A 20,224-nucleotide genomic window follows, 5' to 3' on the forward strand; every position below is an offset into this window, starting at 1 on the left:
TGAATTATTGGGCGGTTTGGTGCCTTGGACCAGACCGAGGACCTTAAGATTTTGCATGAACCGAGGACTGGCAGCCAGGTAACACGAGAAATTGTGTAAAGTGTTAATATGTAGTAAAAACCTAAGAAAATCTCCCGTTTCCGTCATTTACTATCGAATCGACATAACGCCAGATCGTCACAGTGGTCGCTTTTCTCTCTGAAACGGTTACATTTATCGTCTGCAAGCCCTTGTCGCGTGATGCGGTATGCAGACACAGTACAAGCAGCACACTAGAACACAGAATAAGAATCTACGTTGATGCAATCGGCCAGGAAGAAGAGCTACATTTCAAGTTTTAGTTATCGATTAATGAATTATTGGGCGGTTTGGTTCCTTGGACCAGACCGAGGACCTTAAGATTTTGCATGAACCGAGGACTGGCAGCCAGGTAACACGAGAAATTGTGTAAAGTGTTAATATGTAGTAAAAACCTCAGAAAATCTCCCGTTTCCGTCATTTACTATCGAATCGACATAACGCCAGATCGTCACAGTGGTCGCTTTTCTCTCTGAATCGGTTACATTTATCGTCTGCAAGCCCTTGTCGCGTGATGCGGTATGCAGACACAGTACAAGCAGCACACTAGAACACAGAATAAGAATCTACGTTGATGCAATCGGCCAGGAAGAAGAGCTACATTTCAAGTTTTAGTTATCGATTAATGAATTATTGGGCGGTTTGGTTCCTTGGACCAGACTGAGGACCTTAAGATTTTGCATGAACCGAGGACTGGCAGCCAGGTAACACGAGAAAATGTGGAAAGTGTTAATATGTAGTAAAAATAAAAGATAATCTCCTGTTTCCGTTATTTACTATCGAATCGACATAACTCCAGATAGTCAAAATGGTTGCTTTTCTCTCTGAAACGGTTACATTTATCGTCTGCAAGCCCTTGTCGCGTGATGCGGTATGCAGACACAGTACAAGCACCACACTAGAACACAGAATAAGAATCTACGTTGATGCAATCGGCCAAAAAGATGAGCTACACTTCAAATTTTAGTTATCGAAAATTGAATTATTGGCCGGTTTAATGCCTTTGACATGACCGAGGACCTTAAGATTTTGCATGACCCGAGGACTGACAGCCACGTAACACGAGAAAATGTGGAAAGTGTTAATATGTAGTAAAAATATAAGATAATCTCCTGTTTCCGTTATTTACTATCGAATCGAAATAACTCCAGATAGTCAAAATGGTTGCTTTTCTCTCTGAAACGGTTACATTTATCGTCTGCAAGCCCTTGTCGTGTGATGCGGTATGCAGACACAGTACAAGCAGCACACTAGAACACAGAATAAGAATCTACGTTGATGCAATCGGCCAGGAAGAAGAGCTACATTTCAAGTTTTAGTTATCGATTAATGAATTATTGGGCGGTTTGGTTCCTTGGACCGGACCGAGGACCTTAAGATTTTGCATGAACCGAGGACTGGCAGCCAGGTAACACGAGAAATTGTGTAAAGTGTTAATATGTAGTAAAAACCTAAGAAAATCTCCCGTTTCCGTCATTTACTATCGAATCGACATAACGCCAGATCGTCACAGTGGTCGCTTTTCTCTCTGAATCGGTTACATTTATCGTCTGCAAGAACTTGTCGCGTGATGCGGTATGCAGACACAGTACAAGCAGCACACTAGAACACAGAATAAGAATCTACGTTGATGCAATCGGCCAGGAAGAAGAGCTACATTTCAAGTTTTAGTTATCGATTAATGAATTATTGGGCGGTTTGGCGCCTTGGACCAGACCGAGGACCTTAAGATTTTGCATGAACCGAGGACTGGCAGCCAGGTAACACGAGAAATTGTGTAAAGTGTTAATATGTAGTAAAAACCTAAGAAAATCTCCCGTTTCCGTCATTTACTATCGAATCGACATAACGCCAGATCGTCACAGTGGTCGCTTTTCTCTCTGAAACGGTTACATTTATCGTCTGCAAGCCCTTGTCGCGTGATGCGGTATGCAGAGTCACTACAAGCGGCATAGTAGAACACTGAAGAAGCATCTAAGTTTATGCAATCGCCCAGTAAGAAGAGCTACATTTCAAGTTTTAGTTATCGATTAATGAATTATTGGGCGGTTTGGTGCCTTGGACCAGACCGAGGACCTTAAGATTTTGCATGAACCGAGGACTGGCAGCCACGTAACACGAGAAAATGTGGAAAGTGTTAATATGTAGTAAAATTATAAGATAATCTCCTGTTTCCGTTATTTACTATCGAATCGACATAACTCCAGATAGTCAAAATGGTTGCTTTTCTCTCTGAAACGGTTACATTTATCGTCTGCAAGCCCTTGTCGCGTGATGCGGTATGCAGACACATTACAAGCAGCACACTAGAACACAGAATAAGAATCTACGTTGATGCAATCGGCCAGGAAGAAGAGCTACATTTCATGTTTTAGTTATCGATTAATGAATTATTGGGCGGTTTGGTGCCTTGGACCAGACCGAGGACCTTAAGATTTTGCATGAACCGAGGACTGGCAGCCAGGTAACACGAGAAATTGTGTAAAGTGTTAATATGTAGTAAAAACCTAAGAAAATCTCCCGTTTCCGTCATTTACTATCGAATCGACATAACGCCAGATCGTCACAGTGGTCTCTTTTCTCTCTGAAACGGTTACATTTATCGTCTGCAAGCCCTTGTCGCGTGATGCGGTATGCAGAGTCACTACAAGCGGCATAGTAGAACACTGAAGAAGCATCCAAGTTTATGCAATCGCCCAGTAAGAAGAGCTACATTTCAAGTTTTAAATATCGATTAATGAATTATTGGGCGGTTTGGTGCCTTGGACCAGACCGAGGACCTTAAGATTTTGCATGAACCGAGGACTGGCAGCCAGGTAACACGAGAAATTGTGTAAAGTGTTAATATGTAGTAAAAACCCAAGAAAATCTCCCGTTTCCGTCATTTACTATCGAATCGACATAACGCCAGATCGTCACAGTGGTCGTTTTTCTCTCTGAAACGGTTACATTTATCGTCTGCAAGCCCTTGTCGCGTGATGCGGTATGCAGACACAGTACAAGCAGCACACTAGAACACAGAATAAGAATCTACGTTGATGCAATCGGCCAGGAAGAAGAGCTACATTTCAAGTTTTAGTTATCGATTAGTGAATTATTGGGCGGTTTGGTGCCTTGGACCAGACCGAGGACCTTAAGATTTTGCATGAACCGAGGACTGGCAGCCAGGTAACACGAGAAATTGTGTAAAGTGTTAATATGTAGTAAAAACCTAAGAAAATCTCCCGTTTCCGTCATTTACTATCGAATCGACTTAACGCCAGATCGTCACAGTGGTCGCTTTTCTCTCTGAAACGGTTACATTTATCGTCTGCAAGCCCTTGTCACGTGATGCGGTATGCAGACACAGTACAAGCAGCACACTAGAACACAGAATAAGAATCTACGTTGATGCAATCGGCCAGTAAGAAGAGCTACATTTCAAGTATTAGTTATCGATTAACGAATTATTGGGCGGTTTGGTGCCTTGGACCAGACCGAGGACCTTAAGATTTTGCATGAACCGAGGACTGGCAGCCAGGTAACACGAGAAAATGTGGAAAGTGTTAATATGTAGTAAAAATAAAAGATAATCTCCTGTTTCCGTTATTTACTATCGAATCGACATAACTCCAGATAGTCAAAATGGTTGCTTTTCTCTCTGAAACGGTTACATTTATCGTCTGCAAGCCCTTGTCGCGTGATGCGGTATGCAGACACAGTACAAGCACCACACTAGAACACAGAATAAGAATCTACGTTGATGCAATCGGCCAAAAAGATGAGCTACACTTCAAATTTTAGTTATCGAAAATTGAATTATTGGCCGGTTTAATGCCTTTGACATGACCGAGGACCTTAAGATTTTGCATGACCCGAGGACTGACAGCCACGTAACACGAGAAAATGTGGAAAGTGTTAATATGTAGTAAAAATATAAGATAATCTCCTGTTTCCGTTATTTACTATCGAATCGAAATAACTCCAGATAGTCAAAATGGTTGCTTTTCTCTCTGAAACGGTTACATTTATCGTCTGCAAGCCCTTGTCGTGTGATGCGGTATGCAGACACAGTACAAGCAGCACACTAGAACACAGAATAAGAATCTACGTTGATGCAATCGGCCAGGAAGAAGAGCTACATTTCAAGTTTTAGTTATCGATTAATGAATTATTGGGCGGTTTGGTTCCTTGGACCAGACCGAGGACCTTAAGATTTTGCATGAACCGAGGACTGGCAGCCAGGTAACACGAGAAATTGTGTAAAGTGTTAATATGTAGTAAAAACCTAAGAAAATCTCCCGTTTCCGTCATTTACTATCGAATCGACATAACGCCAGATCGTCACAGTGGTCGCTTTTCTCTCTGAATCGGTTACATTTATCGTCTGCAAGCCCTTGTCGCGTGACGCGGTATGCAGAGTCACTACAAGCGGCATAGTAGAACACTGAAGAAGCATCTAAGTTTATGCAATCGCCCAGTAAGAAGAACTACATTTCAAGTTTTAGTTATCGATTAATGAATTATTGGGCGGTTTGGTGCCTTGGACCAGACCGAGGACCTTAAGATTTTGCATGAACCGAGGACTGGCTGCCAGGTAACACGAGAAACTGTGTAAAGTGTTAATATGTAGTAAAAACCCAAGAAAATCTCCCGTTTCCGTCATTTGCTACCGAATCGACATAACGCCAGATCGTCACATTGGTCGCTTTTCTCTCTGAAACGGTTACATTTATCGTCTGCAAGCCCTTGTCGCGTGATGCGGTATGCAGAGTCACTACAAGCGGCATAGTAGAACACTGAAGAAGCATCTAAGTTTATGCAATCGGCCAGGAAGAAGAGCTACATTTCAAGTTTTAGTTATCGATTAATGAATTATTGGGCGGTTTGGTGCCTTGGACCAGACCGAGGACCTTAAGATTTTGCATGAACCGAGGACTGGCAGCCAGGTAACACGAGAAATTGTGTAAAGTGTTAATATGTAGTAAAAACCCAAGAAAATCTCCCGTTTCCGTCATTTGCTATCGAATCGACATAACGCCAGATCGTCACATTGGTCGCTTTTCTCTCTGAGACGGTTACATTTATCGTCTGCAAGCCCTTGTCGCGTGATGCGGTATGCAGAGTCACTACAAGCGGCATAGTAGAACACTGAAGAAGCATCTAAGTTTATGCAATCGGCCAGGAAGAAGAGCTACATTTCAAGTTTTAGTTATCGATTAGTGAATTATTGGGCGGTTTGGTGCCTTGGACCAGACCGAGGACCTTAAGATTTTGCATGAACCGAGGACTGGCAGCCAGGTAACACGAGAAATTGTGTAAAGTGTTAATATGTAGTAAAAACCTAAGAAAATCTCCCGTTTCCGTCATTTACTATCGAATCGACATAACGCCAGATCGTCACAGTGGTCGCTTTTCTCTCTGAAACGGTTACATTTATCGTCTGCAAGCCCTTGTCACGTGATGCGGTATGCAGACACAGTACAAGCAGCACACTAGAACACAGAATAAGAATCTACGTTGATGCAATCGGCCAGTAAGAAGAGCTACATTTCAAGTATTAGTTATCGATTAACGAATTATTGGGCGGTTTGGTGCCTTGGACCAGACCGAGGACCTTAAGATTTTGCATGAACCGAGGACTGGCAGCCAGGTAACACGAGAAAATGTGGAAAGTGTTAATATGTAGTAAAAATAAAAGATAATCTCCTGTTTCCGTTATTTACTATCGAATCGACATAACTCCAGATAGTCAAAATGGTTGCTTTTCTCTCTGAAACGGTTACATTTATCGTCTGCAAGCCCTTGTCGTGTGATGCGGTATGCAGACACAGTACAAGCAGCACACTAGAACACAGAATAAGAATCTACGTTGATGCAATCGGCCAGGAAGAAGAGCTACATTTCAAGTTTTAGTTATCGATTAATGAATTATTGGGCGGTTTGGTTCCTTGGACCAGACCGAGGACCTTAAGATTTTGCATGAACCGAGGACTGGCAGCCAGGTAACACGAGATATTGTGTAAAGTGTTAATATGTAGTAAAAACCTAAGAAAATCTCCCGTTTCCGTCATTTACTATCGAATCGACATAACGCCAGATCGTCACAGTGGTCGCTTTTCTCTCTGAATCGGTTACATTTATCGTCTGCAAGCCCTTGTCGCGTGACGCGGTATGCAGAGTCACTACAAGCGGCATAGTAGAACACTGAAGAAGCATCTAAGTTTATGCAATCGCCCAGTAAGAAGAACTACATTCAAGTTTTAGTTATCGATTAATGAATTATTGGGCGGTTTGGTGCCTTGGACCAGACCGAGGACCTTAAGATTTTGCATGAACCGAGGACTGGCTGCCAGGTAACACGAGAAATTGTGTAAAGTGTTAATATGTAGTAAAAACCCAAGAAAATCTCCCGTTTCCGTCATTTGCTATCGAATCGACATAACGCCAGATCGTCACATTGGTCGCTTTTCTCTCTGAAACGGTTACATTTATCGTCTGCAAGCCCTTGTCGCGTGATGCGGTATGCAGAGTCACTACAAGCGGCATAGTAGAACACTGAAGAAGCATCTAAGTTTATGCAATCGGCCCGGAAGAAGAGCTACATTTCAAGTTTTAGTTATCGATTAATGAATTATTGGGCGGTTTGGTGCCTTGGACCAGACCGAGGACCTTAAGATTTTGCATGAACCGAGGACTGGCAGCCAGGTAACACGAGAAATTGTGTAAAGTGTTAATATGTAGTAAAAACCTAAGAAAATCTCCCGTTTCCGTCATTTACTATCGAATCGACATAACGCCAGATCGTCTCATTGGTCGCTTTTCTCTCTGAAACGGTTACATTTATCGTCTGCAAGCCCTTGTCGCGTGATGCGGTATGCAGACACAGTACAAGCAGCACACTAGAACACAGAATAAGAATCTACGTTGATGCAATCGGCCAGTAAGAAGAGCTACATTTCAAGTTTTACTTATCGATTAATGAATTATTGGGCGGTTTGGTGCCTTGGACCAGACCGAGGACCTTAAGATTTTGCATGAACCGAGGACTGGCAGCCAGGTAACACGAGAAATTGTGTAAAGTGTTGATATGTAGTAAAAACCTAAGAAAATCTCCCGTTTCCGTCATTTACTATCGAATCGACATAACGCCAGATCGTCACAGTGGTCGCTTTTCTCTCTGAAACGGTTACATGTATTGTCTGCAAGCCCTTGTCGCGTGATGCGGTATGCAGACACAGTACAAGCAGCACACTAGAACACAGAATAAGAGTCTACGTTGATGCAACGGCCAGTAAGAAGAGCCACATTTCAAGTTTTAGTTATTGATTAATGAATTATTGGGCGGTTTGGTGCCTTGGACCAGACCGAGGACCTTAAGATTTTGCATGAACCGAGGACTGGCAGCCAGGTAACACGAGAAATTGTGTAAAGTGTTAAAATGTAGTAAAAACCTAAGAAAATCTCCCGTTTCCGTCATTTACTATCGAATCGACATAACGCCAGATCGTCACAGTGGTCGCTTTTCTCTCTGAAACGGTTACATTTATCGTCTGCAGGTCCTTGTCGCGTGATGCGGTATGCAGAGTCACTACAAGCGGCATAGTAGAATACTGAAGAAGCATCTAAGTTTATGCAATCGCCCAGTAAAAAGAGCTGAAGTTCAAGTTTTAGTTATCGATTAATGAATTATTGGGCGGTTTGGTGCCTTGGACCAGACCGAGGACCTTAAGATTTTGCATGAACCGCGGACTGGCAGCCAGGTAACACGAGAAATTGTGTAAAGTGTTAATATGTAGTAAAAACCTAAGAAAATCTCCCGTTTCCGTCATTTACTATCGAATCGACATAACGCCAGATCGTCACATTGGTCGCTTTTCTCTCTGAAACGGTTACATTTATCGTCTGCAAGCCCTTGTCGCGTGATGCGGTATGCAGACACAGTACAAGCAGCACACTAGAACACAGAATAAGAATCTACGTTGATGCAATCGGCCAGGACGATGAGCTACATTTCAAGTTTTAGTTATCGATTAGTGAATTATTGGGCGGTTTGGTGCCTTGGACCAGACCGAGGACCTTAAGATTTTGCATGAACCGAGGACTGGCAGCCAGGTAACACGAGAAATTGTGTATAGTGTTAATATGTAGTAAAAACCTAAGAAAATCTCCCGTTTCCGTCATTTACTATCGAATCGACATAACGCCAGATCGTCACAGTGGCCGCTTTTCTCTCTGAAACGGTTACATTTATCGTCTGCAAGCCCTTGTCGCGTGATGCGGTATGCAGAGTCACTACAAGCGGCATAGTAGAACACTGAAGAAGCATCTAAGTTTATGCAATCGCCCAGTAAGAAGAGCTACATTTCAAGTTTTAGTTATCGATTAATGAATTATTGGGCGGTTTGGTGCCTTGGACCAGACCGAGGACCTTAAGATTTTGCATGAACCGAGGACTGGCAGCCAGGTAACACGAGAAATTGTGTAAAGTGTTAATATGTAGTAAAAACCTAAGAAAATCTCCCGTTTCCGTCATTTACTATCGAATCGACATAACGCCAGATCGTCACAGTGGTCGCTTTTCTCTCTAAAACGGTTACATTTATCGTCTGCAAGCCCTTGTCGCGTGATGCGGTATGCAGACACAGTACAAGCAGCACACTAGAACACAGATTAAGAATCTACGTTGATGCAATCGGCCAGTAAGAAGAGCTACATTTCAAGTTTTAGTTATCGATTAATGAATTATTGGGCGGTTTGGTGCCTTGGACCAGACCGAGGACCTTAAGATTTTGCATGAACCGAGGACTGGCAGCCAGGTAACACGAGAAACTGTGTAAAGTGTTAATATGTAGTAAAAACCTAAGAAAATCTCCCGTTTCCGTCATTTACTATCGAATCGACATAATGCCAGATCGTCACAGTGGTCGCTTTTCTCTCTGAAACGGTTACATTTATCGTCTGCAAGCCCTTGTCGCGTGATGCGGTATGCAGGGTCACTACAAGCGGCATAGTAGGACACTGAAGAAGCATCTAAGTTTATGCAATCGCCCAGTAAGAAGAGCTACATTTCAAGTTTTAGTTATCGATTAATGAATTATTGGGCGGTTTGGTGCCTTGGACCAGACCGAGGACCTTAAGATTTTGCATGAACCGAGGACTGGCAGCCTGGTAACACGAGAAATTGTGTAAAGTGTTAATATGTAGTAAAAACCTAAGAAAATCTCCCGTTTCCGTCATTTACTATCGAATCGACATAACGCCAGATCGTCACAGTGGTCGTTTTTCTCTCTGAAACGGTTACATTTATCGTCTGCAAGCCCTTGTCGCGTGATGCGGTATGCAGACACAGTACAAGCAGCACACTAGAACACAGAATAAGAATCTACGTTGATGCAATCGGCCAGTAAGAAGAGCTACATTTCAAGTTTTAGTTATCGATTAATGAATTATTGGGCGGTTTGGTGCCTTGGACCAGACCGAGGACCTTAAGATTTTGCATGAACCGAGGACTGGCAGCCAGGCAACACGAGAAATTGTGTAAAGTGTTAATATGTAGTAAAAACCTAAGAAAATCTCCCGTTTCCGTCATTTACTATCGAATCGACATAACGCCAGATCGTCACAGTGGTCGCTTTTCTCTCTGAAACGGTTACATTTATCGTCTGCAAGCCCTTGTCGCGTGATGCGGTATGCAGACACAGTACAAGCAGCACACTAGAACACAGAATAAGAATCTACGTTGATGCAATCGGCCAAAAATAAGAGCTACACTTCAAATTTTAGTTATCGAACATTGAATTATTAGCTGGTTTAATGCCTTTGACATGACCGAGGACCTTAAGATTTTGCATGAACCGAGGAATGGCAGCCACGTAACACCAGAATATGTGGAAAGTGTTAATATGTAGTAAAAATATAAGATAATCTCGTGTTTCCGTTATTTACTATCGAATCGAAATAACTCCAGTTAGTCAAAATGGTTGCTTTTCTCTCTGAAACGGTTACATTTATCGTCTGCAAGCCCTTGTCGCGTGATGCGGTATGCAGACACAGTACAAGCAGCACACTAGAACACAGAATAAGAATCTACGTAGATATAATCGGCCAGTAAGAAGAGCTACATTTCAAGTTTTAGTTATCGATTAATGAATTATTGGGCGGTTTGGTGCCTTGGACCAGACCGAGGACCTTAAGATTTTGCATGAACCGAGGACTGGCAGCCAGGTAACACGAGAAATTGTGTAAAGTGTTAATATGTAGTAAAAACCTAAGAAAATCTCCCGTTTCCGTCATTTACTATCGAATCGACATAACGCCAGATCGTCACAGTGGTCGCTTTTCTCTCTGAAACGGTTACATTTATCGTCTGCAAGCCCTTGTCGCGTGATGCGGTATGCAGACACAGTACAAGCAGCCCCCTAGAACACAGAATAAGAATCTACGTTGATGCAATCGTCCAGGAAGAAGTGCTACATTTCAAGTTTTAGTTATCGATTAATGAATTATTGGGCGGTTTGGTGCCTTGGACCAGACCGAGGACCTTAAGATTTTGCATGAACCGAGGACTGGCAGCCAGGTAACACGAGAAATTGTGTAAAGTGTTAATATGTAGTAAAAACCTAAGAAAATCTCCCGTTTCCGTCATTTACTATCGAATCGACATAACGCCAGATCGTCACAGTGGTCGCTTTTCTCTCTGAAACGGTTACATTTATCGTCTGCAAGCCCTTGTACGTGATGCGGTATGCAGAGTCACTACAAGCGGCATAGTAGAACACTGAAGAAGCATCTAAGTTTATGCAATCGCCCAGTAAGAAGAGCTACATTTCAAGTTTTAGTTATCGATTAATGAATTATTGGGCGGTTTGGTGCCTTGGACCAGACCGAGGACCTTAAGATTTTGCATGAACCGAGGACTGGCAGCCAGGTAACACGAGGAGTTGTGTAAAGTGTTAATATGTAGTAAAAACCTAAGAAAATCTCCCGTTTCCGTCATTTACTATCGAATCGACATAACGCCAGATCGTCACAGTGGTCGCTTTTCTCTCTGAAACGGTTACATTTATCGTCTGCAAGCCCTTGTCGCGTGATGCGGTATGCAGAACCAGTACAAGCAGCACACTAGATCACAGAATAAGAATCTACGTTGATGCAATCGGCCAAAAATAAGAGCTACACTTCAAATTTTAGTTATCGAAAATTGAATTATTGGCCGGTTTAATGCCTTTGACATGACCGAGGACCTTAAGATTTTGCTTGAACCGAGGACTGGCAGCCACGTAACACGAGAATATGTGGAAAGTATTAATATGTAGTAAAAATATAAGATAATCTCCTGTTTCCGTTATTTACTATCGAATCGAAATAACTCCAGATAGTCAAAATGGTTGCTTTTCTCTCTGAAACGGTTACATTTACCGTCTGCAAGCCCTTGTCGCGTGATGCGGTATGCAGACACAGTACAAGCAGCACACTAGAACACAGAATAAGAATCTACGTTGATGCAATCGGCCAGGAAGAAGAGCTACATTTCAAGTTTTAGTTATCGATTAATGAATTATTGGGCGGTTTGGTGCCTTGGACCAGACCGAGGACCTTAAGATTTTGCATGAACCGAGGACTGGCAGCCAGGTAACACGAGAAATTGTGTAAAGTGTTAATATGTAGTAAAAACCTAAGAAAATCTCCCGTTTCCGTCATTTACTATCGAATCGACATAACGCCAGATCGTCACAGTGGTCGCTTTTCTCTCTGAAACGGTTACATTTATCGTCTGCAAGCCCTTGTCGCGTGATGCGGTATGCAGACACAGTACAAGCAGTACACTAGAACACAGAATAAGAATCTACGTTGATGCAATCGGCCAGGAAGAAGAGCTACATTTCAAGTTTTAGTTATCGATTAATGAATTATTGGGCGGTTTGGTGCCTTGGACCAGACCGAGGACCTTAAGATTTTGCATGAACCGAGGACTGGCAGCCAGGTAACACGAGAAATTGTGTAAAGTGTTATTATGTAGTAAAAACCTAAGAAAATCTCCCGTTTCCGTCATTTACTATCGAATCGACATAACGCCAGATCGTCACAGTGGTCGCTTTTCTCTCTGAAACGGTTACATTTATCGTCTGCAAGCCCTTGTCGCGTGATGCGGTATGCAGAGTCACTACAAGCGGCATAGTAGAACACAGAATAAGAATCTACGTTGATGCAATCGGCCAGTAAGAAGAGCTACATTTCAAGTTTTAGTTATCGATTAATGAATTATTGGGCGGTTTGGTGCCTTGGACCAGACCGAGGACCTTAAGATTTTGCATGAACCGAGGACTGGCAGCCAGGTAACACGAGAAATTGTGTAAAGTGTTAATATGTAGTAAAAACCTAAGAAAATCTCCCGCTTCCGTCATTTACTATCGAATCGACATAACGCCAGATCGTCACAGTGGTCGCTTTTCTCTCTGAAACGGTTACATTTTTCGTCTGCAAGCCCTTGTCGCGTGATGCGGTATGCAGACACAGTACAAGCGGCATAGTAGAACACAGGATAAGAATCTACGTTGATGCAATCGTCCAGGAAGAAGAGCTACATTTCAAGTTTTAGTTATCGATTAATGAAATAATTGAGCGGTTTGGTGCCTTGGACCAGACCGAGGACCTTAAGATTTTGCATGAACCGAGGACTGGCAGCCAGGTAACACGAGAAATTGTGTAAAGTGTTAATATGTAGTAAAAACCTAAGAAAATCTCCCGTTTCCGTCATTTACTATCGAATCGACATAACGCCAGATCGTCACAGTGGTCGCTTTTCTCTCTGAAACGGTTACATTTATCGTCTGCAAGCCCTTGTCGCGTGATGCGGTATGCAGACACAGTACAAGCAGCCCCCTAGAACACAGAATAAGAATCTACGTTGATGCAATCGGCCAGGAAGAAGTGCTACATTTCAAGTTTTAGTTATCGATTAATGAATTATTGGGCGGTTTGGTGCCTTGGACCAGACCGAGGACCTTAAGATTTTGCATGAACCGAGGACTGGCAGCCAGGTAACACGAGAAATTGTGTAAAGTGTTAATATGTAGTAAAAACCTAAGAAAATCTCCCGTTTCCGTCATTTACTATCGAATCGACATAACGCCAGATCGTCACAGTGGTCGCTTTTCTCTCTGAAACGGTTACATTTATCGTCTGCAAGCCCTTGTACGTGATGCGGTATGCAGAGTCACTACAAGCGGCATAGTAGAACACTGAAGAAGCATCTAAGTTTATGCAATCGCCCAGTAAGAAGAGCTACATTTCAAGTTTTAGTTATCGATTAATGAATTATTTGGCGGTTTGGTGCCTTGGACCAGACCGAGGACCTTAAGATTTTGCATGAACCGAGGACTGGCAGCCAGGTAACACGAGAAGTTGTGTAAAGTGTTAATATGTAGTAAAAACCTAAGAAAATCTCCCGTTTCCGTCATTTACTATCGAATCGACATAACGCCAGATCGTCACAGTGGTCGCTTTTCTCTCTGAAACGGTTACATTTATCGTCTGCAAGCCCTTGTCGCGTGATGCGGTATGCAGACACAGTACAAGCAGCACACTAGAACACAGAATAAGAATCTACGTTGATGCAATCGGCCAGTAAGAAGAGATACATTTCAAGTTTTAGTTATCGATTAATGAATTATTGAGCGGTTTGGTGCCTTAGAGCAGACCGAGGACCTTAAGATTTTGCATGAACCGAGGACTGGCAGCCAGGTAACACGAGAAATCGTGTAAAGTGTTAATATGTAGTAAAAACCTAAGAAAATCTCCCGTTTCCGTCATTTACTATCGAATCGACATAACGCCAGATCGTCACAGTGGTCGCTTTTCTCTCTGAAACGGTTACATTTATCGTCTGCAAGCCCTTGTCGCGTGATGCGGTATGCAGAACCAGTACAAGCAGCACACTAGATCACAGAATAAGAATCTACGTTGATGCAATCGGCCAAAAATAAGAGCTACACTTCAAATTTTAGTTATCGAAAATTGAATTATTGGCCGGTTTAATGCCTTTGACATGACCGAGGACCTTAAGATTTTGCTTGAACCGAGGACTGGCAGCCACGTAACACGAGAATATGTGGAAAGTATTAATATGTAGTAAAAATATAAGATAATCTCCTGTTTCCGTTATTTACTATCGAATCGAAATAACTCCAGATAGTCAAAATGGTTGCTTTTCTCTCTGAAACGGTTACATTTATCGTCTGCAAGCCCTTGTCGCGTGATGCGGTATGCAGACACAGTACAAGCAGCACACTAGAACACAGAATAAGAATCTACGTTGATGCAATCGGCCAGGAAGAAGAGCTACATTTCAAGTTTTAGTTATCGATTAATGAATTATTGGGCGGTTTGGTGCCTTGGACCAGACCGAGGACCTTAAGATTTTGCATGAACCGAGGACTGGCAGCCAGGTAACACGAGAAATTGTGTAAAGTGTTAATATGTAGTAAAAACCTAAGAAAATCTCCCGTTTCCGTCATTTACTATCGAATCGACATAACGCCAGATCGTCACAGTGGTCGTTTTTCTCTCTGAAACGGTTACATTTATCGTCTGCAAGCCCTTGTCGCGTGATGCGGTATGCAGACACAGTACAAGCAGTACACTAGAACACAGAATAAGAATCTACGTTGATGCAATCGGCCAGGAAGAAGAGCTACATTTCAAGTTTTAGTTATCGATTAATGAATTATTGGGCGGTTTGGTGCCTTGGACCAGACCGAGGACCTTAAGATTTTGCATGAACCGAGGACTGGCAGCCAGGTAACACGGGAAATTGTGTAAAGTGTTATTATGTAGTAAAAACCTAAGAAAATCTCCCGTTTCCGTCATTTACTATCGAATCGACATAACGCCAGATCGTCACAGTGGTCGCTTTTCTCTCTGAAACGGTTACATTTATCGTCTGCAAGCCCTTGTCGCGTGATGCGGTATGCAGAGTCACTACAAGCGGCATAGTAGAACACAGAATAAGAATCTACGTTGATGCAATCGGCCAGTAAGAAGAGCTACATTTCAAGTTTTAGTTATCGATTAATGAATTATTGGGCGGTTTGGTGCCTTGGACCAGACCGAGGACCTTAAGATTTTGCATGAACCGAGGACTGGCAGCCAGGTAACACGAGAAATTGTGTAAAGTGTTAATATGTAGTAAAAACCTAAGAAAATCTCCCGTTTCCGTCATTTACTATCGAATCGACATAACGCCAGATCGTCACAGTGGTCGCTTTTCTCTCTGAAACGGTTACATTTATCGTCTGCAAGCCCTTGTCGCGTGATGCGGTATGCAGACACAGTACAAGCGGCATAGTAGAACACAGGATAAGAATCTACGTTGATGCAATCGGCCAGGAAGAAGAGCTACATTTCAAGTTTTAGTTATCGATTAATGAAATAATTGAGCGGTTTGGTGCCTTGGACCAGACCGAGGACCTTAAGATTTTGCATGAACCGAGGACTGGCAGCCAGGTAACACGAGAAATTGTGTAAAGTGTTAATATGTAGTAAAAACTTAAGAAAATCTCCCGTTTCCGTCATTTACTATCGAATCGACATAACGCCAGATCGTCACAGTGGTCGCTTTTCTCTCTGAAACGGTTACATTTATCGTCTGCAAGCCCTTGTCGCGTGATGCGGTATGCAGAGTCACTACAAGCGGCATAGTAGAACACAGAATAAGAAACTACGTTGATGCAATCGGCCAGTAAGAAGAGCTACATTTCAAGTTTTAGTTATCGATTAATGAATTATTGGGCGGTTTGGTGCCTTGGACCAGACCGAGGACCTTAAGATTTTGCATGAACCGAGGTCTGGCAGCCAGGTAACACGAGAAATTGTGTAAAGTGTTAATATGTAGTAAAAACCTAAGAAAATCTCCCGTTTCCGTCATTTACTATCGAATCGACATAACGCCAGATCGTCACAGTGGTCGCTTTTCTCTCTGAAACGGTTACATTTATCGTCTGCAAGCCCTTGTCGCGTGATGCGGTATGCAGACACAGTACAAGCAGCCCCCTAGAACACAGAATAAGAATCTACGTTGATGCAATCGGCCAGGAAGAAGTGCTACATTTCAAGTTTTAGTTATCGATTAATGAATTATTGGGCGGTTTGGTGCCTTGGACCAGACCGAGGACCTTAAGATTTTGCATGAACCGAGGACTGGCAGCCAGGTAACACGAGAAATTGTGTAAAGTGTTAATATGTAGTAAAAACCTAAGAAAATCTCCCGTTTCCGTCATTTACTATCGAATCGACATAACGCCAGATCGTCACAGTGGTCGCTTTTCTCTCTGAAACGGTTACATTTATCGTCTGCAAGCCCTTGTACGTGATGCGGTATGCAGAGTCACTACAAGCGGCATAGTAGAACACTGAAGAAGCATCTAAGTTTATGCAATCGCCCAGTAAGAAGAGCTACATTTCAAGTTTTAGTTATCGATTAATGAATTATTGGGCGGTTTGGTGCCTTGGACCAGACCGAGGACCTTAAGATTTTGCATGAACCGAGGACTGGCAGCCAGGTAACACGAGAAGTTGTGTAAAGTGCTAATATGTAGTAAAAACCTAAGAAAATCTCCCGTTTCCGTCATTTACTATCGAATCGACATAACGCCAGATCGTCACAGTGGTCGCTTTTCTCTCTGAAACGGTTACATTTATCGTCTGCAAGCCCTTGTCGCGTGATGCGGTATGCAGAGTCACTACAAGCGGCATAGTAGAACACAGAATAAGAATCTACGTTGATGCAATCGGCCAGTAAGAAGAGCTACATTTCAAGTTTTAGTTATCGATTAATGAATTATTGGGCGGTTTGGTGCCTTGGACCAGACCGAGGACCTTAAGATTTTGCATGAGCCCAGGACTGGCAGCCAGGTAACACGAGAAATTGTGTAAAGTGTTAATATGTAGTAAAAACCTAAGAAAATCTCCCGTTTCCGTCATTTACTATCGAATCGACATAACGCCAGATCGTCACATTGGTCGCTTTTCTCTCTGAAACGGTTACATTTATCGTCTGCAAGCCCTTGTCGCCTGATGCGGTATGCAGACACAGTACAAGCAGCACACTAGAACACAGAATAAGAATCTACGTTGATGCAATCGGCCAGTAAGAAGAGATACATTTCAAGTTTTAGTTATCGATTAATGAATTATTGAGCGGTTTGGTGCCTTAGAGCAGACCGAGGACCTTAAGATTTTGCATGAACCGAGGACTGGCAGCCAGGTAACACGAGAAATCGTGTAAAGTGTTAATATGTAGTAAAAACCTAAGAAAATCTCCCGTTTCCGTCATTTACTATCGAATCGACATAAAGCCAGATCGTCACAGTGGTCGCTTTTCTCTCTGAAACGGTTACATTTATCGTCTGCAAGCCCTTGTCGCGTGATGCGGTATGCAGAACCAGTACAAGCAGCACACTAGATCACAGAATAAGAATCTACGTTGATGCAATCGGCCAGGAAGAAGAGCTACATTTCAAGTTTTAGTTATCGAAAATTGAATTATTGGCCGGTTTAATGCCTTTGACATGACCGAGGACCTTAAGATTTTGCTTGAACCGAGGACTGGCAGCCACGTAACACGAGAATATGTGGAAAATATTAATATGTAGTAAAAATATAAGATAATCTCCTGTTTCCGTTATTTACTATCGAATCGAAATAACTCCAGATAGTCAAAATGGTTGCTTTTCTCTCTGAAACGGTTACATTTATCGTCTGCAAGCCCTTGTCGCGTGATGCGGTATGCAGACACAGTACAAGCAGCACACTAGAACACAGAATAAGAATCTACGTTGATGCAATCGGCCAGGAAGAAGAGCTACATTTCAAGTTTTAGTTATCGATTAATGAATTATTGGGCGGTTTGGTGCCTTGGACCAGACCGAGGACCTTAAGATTTTGCATGAACCGAGGACTGGCAGCCAGGTAACACGAGAAATTGTGTAAAGTGTTAATATGTAGTAAAAACCTAAGAAAATCTCCCGTTTCCGTCATTTACTATCGAATCGACATAACGCCAGATCGTCACAGTGGTCGCTTTTCTCTCTGAAACGGTTACATTTATCGTCTGCAAGCCCTTGTCGCGTGATGCGGTATGCAGACACAGTACAAGCAGTACACTAGAACACAGAATAAGAATCTACGTTGATGCAATCGGCCAGGAAGAAGAGCTACATTTCAAGTTTTAGTTATCGATTAATGAATTATTGGGCGGTTTGGTGCCTTGGACCAGACCGAGGACCTTAAGATTTTGCATGAACCGAGGACTGGCAGCCAGGTAACACGAGAAATTGTGTAAAGTGTTATTATGTAGTAAAAACCTAAGAAAATCTCCCGTTTCCGTCATTTACTATCGAATCGACATAACGCCAGATCGTCACAGTGGTCGCTTTTCTCTCTGAAACGGTTACATTTATCGTCTGCAAGCCCTTGTCGCGTGATGCGGTATGCAGAGTCACTACAAGCGGCATAGTAGAACACAGAATAAGAATCTACGTTGATGCAATCGGCCAGTAAGAAAAGATACATTTCAAGTTTTAGTTATCGATTAATGAATTATTAAGCGGTTTGGTGCCTTGGACCAGACCGAGGACCTTAAGATTTTGCATGAACCGAGGACTGGCAGCCAGGTAACACGAGAAATTGTGTAAAGTGTTAATATGTAGTAAAAACCTAAGAAAATCTCCCGTTTCCGTCATTTACTATCGAATCGACATAACGCCAGATCGTCACAGTGGTCGCTTTTCTCTCTGAAACGGTTACATTTATCGTCTGCAAGCCCTTGTCGCGTGATGCGGTATGCAGACACAGTACAAGCGGCATAGTAGAACACAGGATAAGAATCTACGTTGATGCAATCGGCCAGGAAGAAGAGCTACATTTCAAGTTTTAGTTATCGATTAATGTAATATTTGAGCGGTTTGGTGCCTTGGACCAGACCGAGGACCTTAAGATTTTGCATGAACCGAGGACTGGCAGCCAGGTAACACGAGAAATTGTGTAAAGTGTTAATATGTAGTAAAAACTTAAGAAAATCTCCCGTTTCCGTCATTTACTATCGAATCGACATAACGCCAGATCGTCACAGTGGTCGCTTTTCTCTCTGAAACGGTTACATTTATCGTCTGCAAGCCCTTGTCGCGTGATGCGGTATGCAGAGTCACTACAAGCGGCATAGTAGAACACAGAATAAGAAACTACGTTGATGCAATCGGCCAGTAAGAAGAGCTACATTTCAAGTTTTAGTTATCGATTAATGAATTATTGGGCGGTTTGGTGCCTTGGACCAGACCGAGGACCTTAAGATTTTGCATGAACCGAGTACCGGCAGCCAGGTAACACGAGAAATTGTGTAAAGTGTTAATATGTAGTAAAAACCTAAGAAAATCTCTCGTTTCCATCATTTGCTATCGAATCGACATAACGCCAGATCGTCACAGTGGTCGCTTTTCTCTCTGAAACGGTTACATTTATCGTCTGCAAGCCCTTGTCGCGTGATGCGGTATGCAGACACAGTACAAGCAGCACACTAGAACACAGAATAAGAATCTACGTTGATGCAATCGGCCAGTAAGAAGAGCTACATTTCAATTTTTAGTTATCGATTAATGAATTATTGGGCGGTTTGGTGCCTTGGACCAGACCGAGGACCTTAAGATTTTGCATGAGCCGAGGAATGGCAGCCAGGTAACACGAGAAATTGTGTAAAGTGTTAATATGTAGTAAAAACCTAAGAAAATCTCCCGTTTCCGTCATTTACTATCGAATCGACATAACGCCAGATCGTCACATTGGTCGCTTTTCTCTCTGAAACGGTTACATTTATCGTCTGCAAGCCCTTGTCGCGTGATGCGGTATGCAGACACAGTACAAGCAGCACACTAGAACACAGAATAAGAATCTACGTTGATGCAATCGGCCAGTAAGAAGAGCTACATTTCAAGTTTTAGTTATCGATTAATGAATTATTGGGCGGTATGGTGCCTTGGACCAGACCGAGGACCTTAAGATTTTGCATGAACCGAGGACTGGCAGCCAGGTAACACGAGAAATTGTGTAAAGTGTTAATATGTAGTAAAAACCTAAGAAAATCTCCCGTTTCCGTCATTTACTATCGAATCGA

The sequence above is a fragment of the Schistocerca cancellata genome, unplaced genomic scaffold (genome assembly GCF_023864275.1).
Source record: "Schistocerca cancellata isolate TAMUIC-IGC-003103 unplaced genomic scaffold, iqSchCanc2.1 HiC_scaffold_808, whole genome shotgun sequence".
NCBI lineage: Eukaryota > Metazoa > Arthropoda > Insecta > Orthoptera > Acrididae > Schistocerca > Schistocerca cancellata.